The sequence below is a fragment of the Octopus bimaculoides genome, chromosome 10 (assembly GCF_001194135.2).
Source record: "Octopus bimaculoides isolate UCB-OBI-ISO-001 chromosome 10, ASM119413v2, whole genome shotgun sequence".
Classification (NCBI taxonomy): Eukaryota; Metazoa; Mollusca; class Cephalopoda; order Octopoda; family Octopodidae; genus Octopus; species Octopus bimaculoides.
This window is the reverse complement of record NC_068990.1, coordinates 56,932,882-56,937,698: the sequence shown is the minus strand read 5'-3', so window position 1 is coordinate 56,937,698 and position 4,817 is coordinate 56,932,882.

The following is a 4,817-nucleotide window of genomic DNA, read 5'->3' as shown; positions in this document are numbered from 1 at the left end:
TATATATATATATATATATATATATATATGTATGTATATATGTATGTATATGTACATGTACATATATACATATATATACAAATATGAGAGACGATATATATATATATATTTATATTTATGTATATATATATATAAATATATAGACATATATATGTGTGTGTGTGTGTGTGTGTGTGTGGGTATACACATACATACATATGCATATATATGCATGTATGAGTGTATGTGTGTGTGTGTGTGTATATATATATATATATGTATGTAGGTATTTATGTATGTATCTATAAATACATGCATACATATATACATGTATATGTATATGGCCATATATGCACATAGACACTCACTCTTACACATATGCACACACATACACACACATACATACACACATATGTGCGCAAGCACACACACACACACACACACACACACAGCTGGATCATCATTGAGCATTTGTAGGATAGCATAAGCTGTAATGAAAATTTATTGTCTTCCCAATGATTAGGTCAGACATATAGACTGCACAGGGTTGCTAGCGTGGGTAGGTAAGAGAGGAGAGTAAAGAGGAAAATGCAAAGGAAAAAAGACAAACAGGGTAGAAGTGAAAAGAGCAAATGTTACTGACAGAGATACAATAGTGAGGGAGCCAGTATTGTGGACGAAGGTGGATTGTCGGGAAGTGGGTGGTGGAATGGTGGCGTGGCGTGCAGGGTGGGCAGTGGAAAGTTGAAGTAAGTAGTAGGAGGGGTATGAATGAGAAGAGGGTGATAATAGTGATGATGCAGATAATAAGGCTGGTGATGATGATGATGATGATGATGACGATGATGATGATGGTGATGATAATGAATGTGACGATGATGGTGATGCAGATAATAATAGTGATGATGATGATGATGATGATGATGATGATGATGGTGATTATGGTGATAATGGTGGTGATGAAGATAACGGTGAGAGTAGTAGTAGTAGTAGTAGCTGCAGCAGCAGTTGTGGTGGTGGTGGTTGTTGTTGTTTTGGTACCAACAATAAAGACCATGCTGAAGATGATAATGATGATGAGGAGGAGGAGGCGGAGGTGGAGGGGAGGACGAGGGGGGCGAGGAGGATGGTGACAAAGAAAAATTAGAAATACATGAAGAGGAAGAGTAAAAGGATGATTAAGAGAAGAAGAAAGAAGGACAACAATAACAACAAGCATAGCAAATGAAAGATGAGCAAGTGGGCAAGGAGGGTATGTGGAAGGAGGAAGGAGAAGAGGAGGAGGAAGAAGGAGAAGAGGAGGAGGAAGAAGGAGAAGAGGGTAGGGAGAAGGAGAAGAGGAGGAGGAAGAAGGAGAAGAGGGGAGGGAGGAGAAGAGGAGGAGGAAGAAGGAGAAGAGGGGGAGGGAGGAGAAGAGGAGGAGGAAGAGCAAGAGAAAAGACAGTTGAAGGAGAGGAGTTAAGAAGAAACAGATGGAAAGATAGAATAAGGCTGGAGATGAGAGGAAGAGGGTAGAAGGAGGAGTAGAGAGAAGAGAAGGAGGAGATGAAAATATGCAGAAAGAACGAAGAGAAAGGGATAAAGGAAGAGCGGCAGAAAAAAAGAAAGAAAAAAAAAGAAAGAAAGAAAAAAGGATAAAAAATTAAAATGTTGGTGGGGGAGAAGGGAGGAGAAGGATTTGATACTGTGATGGAAGGAGAGGAGGAGGAAGTGGAAGGAGGAGGAGGAGGAGGAGGAGGAGGAGGTGGTGATGGTAGAGGAAGAGGAAGTAGAAGAGGAAAAGGAAGAAGAGAAATAAGTGGAAAAAGAAGTGGAAAAAGAAGGAAAAGAAAAGGAGAAGGAGGAAGTTGAAGAAGGAGAAATAGGAAGAAGCAAAGAAGAACAGGAGAAAGGGGAAAAGAGGAGAAAAAGAAGAGGAAGAGGAGAAAAAGAAGAGGAAGAGGAGAAGGAAGAGGAAAAAAAGATGAGAAAAAGAAGAAAACAGAGGAGAGAAAAAAGAAAAGAACTAACATTTTGAAAGAAATGCTGCAAAAAATAAGCAAACAAAGGAAAGACAAGAGAAAGAAAAAGAAAGAAGCTGAGAAAAGTGAGTAGGATGTGGAAGAAAAGTGATGGGTGGGTGAAGGGGAAGCTGGAAAATGGAAGAAAAATGAAGAATAGAGTCTGTAATATCAAAGAGAAATTTGTATGATAAACATGACACTAGAACAGTAGGTGAATGGTAAAAATGGAAAGTGATGAATAGGGAAGAAACAACAGCAGCAGCTATTACTACTACTACTACTATTAATACTATTATTATTACTACTACTACTACTACTACACAAATAATGTCAAACAGTAACAAAGAAAATTCACTGCAATGAAGTATTTCAATGAGAATTGTGTGGAAGACAACACAACAACAATAATAATGGCTACAAGAGCTTATAAGAGGAACAAGGGAAACCACAACAAGCCAAAATAGTAGGAACAACAAATAACTATGACAATCACAACAACAACAACAGTAATGACAGCAATTACAACAACAACAACAATAACGACAACAACAGCCAGAGCAAAAGACAACAACAGCAACAACAACCAGAGCGAAAGAAAACAGTTCAATCACTAGAACCAGATCAAGAATAACAGCGCAACTGACTGACCACCGGAGCAGGTTGTCAAAGACAACCAATAGCAACAACAACAACAATAACAATTATAGTTACACTTGCAATGAAGAAATGACATCAATCACAATTGTAAGAATAATAAACCTCAAACGGATGTCATCAGCAATTGTCATAACAACAACAACAACAGTAACTAACAGACCATTATGAAGTCACCTGACCTTCTAGAAATAGCAGTTAATCTCTCTCCCTCAAATCGTAATCCCTTCCCTACCACACATACTGTCTTAAAGTATAACACATTAGAGAATGCAGTCCAGTGTATTGTACTTTTACATCTGGGAATAAAAAAAATAGAAAAAACAATAAATAGAGGCATGTTGGTCATGCTTAGAACGCTTTTGATCATAAGTCTCTGCTGTTGGAGTTAGCCTTGGGCTTGGTAGTAATGGCAGTGTCTAAATCGACTTCATTAGTTTTGCTGTGTTTTATAGTTAAATGGCATCTTGGATAAGTCCCCTCTATTATAAGCCTTGGATTGAGCAAAGTCTTGAGAGTGGATTTGGTAGATGGAAACTGAAAGAAGCCTGCTGTATGTGTGTGTGTGTGTGTGTGTGTGTGTGTGTGTGTGTGTGCGCGTGTGTATATTTGTCTCCTGTCACTTGACAAGCTGTGTTGGTTTGTTTAAATCTCAGTAACTTGGTTGTTTAGCATAAGGGGCTGATGGAATAAATACTAGGCTTTACCAAAACAAAAAACATGTACTGGGGTCTATTTGTAGGACTGAGACCCTTCAGGATGCTGCCCCAATGACTAAAACATCTAGAAAGTAAAATTATGCATCGGATGAAGTTTAACCTGCTGAGCCCAAGCCAAAATCTGCCAACACTATGAAGTCGATAATACCCGGATTTGAACATGAAACATTGAACTTGACCATACTAAATGCTATAAAATGCCAAGTTCTCTAACTCAGCTTTCTCTAGCATCCAGGGGCATCAGATCAGTGAGTAGATCAGAACTCTTAATATGCAGACATCAGCATTTCAATTTTCATTTTTTCTTTTTGTCCCTATTCCCCACAAATCATAGTAGTTCTAGAAGGAATTTTTGTTTCTTAATTTGTTTATCATCTACCTTTTTTTTCTTTTACTCATTTCAGTCATTTGACTGCAGCCATTCTGGAGCACTGTCTTGAATCGTTTTAGTCAAACAATGGACTCCAGGACTTATTTTTTTAAGTCTAGTTTATTATTTGTTTCTTTAAGTAATGCAATAAATTTATGTTCAATAAAAAAATTACTTAATAAACATTTATATACTATAAAAGTCATTAAATGTGAAAAGGGTGTTACTTCTGTCACACCCTGTATATGTACATATGTGTGTATGTGTGTATCTATCTATTTATTTGTCTGTGTCTCTGACTGTCTATCTATCCATCAACCCAACCACGTTCTTTTTGATACTTTTACTCGTTTCAGTCACCAGATTACAGCTCTGTTCGGGCATAGACTTGAAGGGTTTAGTCAATCAAATTGCTCCCACTGCCATCCCAGTCCTTCTATTAAATCTAGTATTTATTCTATCAGACATATTTTGTTGAATTACTAAATTATGCAATTAAAAACATGCGAGCACAATTTGTCAAGAGGTGAGAAACAAATACAAACACACACTTCCTTAAAAACATACATGCCTAAATCATCATCATCATAATCATGCTAATGTTCACTTTTCCATGCTTGCATGGGTTGGGCAGAATTTGTTGAGGCTGATGGTTTGTGGCCAGATGCCTTTCCTGTTGCCAACATGCACACACACATATATATATGCAAAACAGAGTGGTTAGAAAGAGATATTTAGCCAGGTAAAATATTTCTTAAGCTCTCTGCAGATAAAAATACATCAGGCTAACAAAACGTCTTGTGATCACATTGTACTTCAGGTTATTGAAAGTTGAAAACTGCAGTCTGAATCCATCACTGCTCAAATTTGTAAATCTATCATTGTATTATTCAGTTATGATGGTATGTTTTTACAAAGTAGTACATAAAACAGACATAAAAAATTAGATATATACATTTGTTTATTTATAAATAAATATATAAATAAATGTATATAATCCATTATATCTGATTACTTCTGACTCAGTGCATGCATACACACACACACACACACACACACACACACACACACACACACACACACACACACACA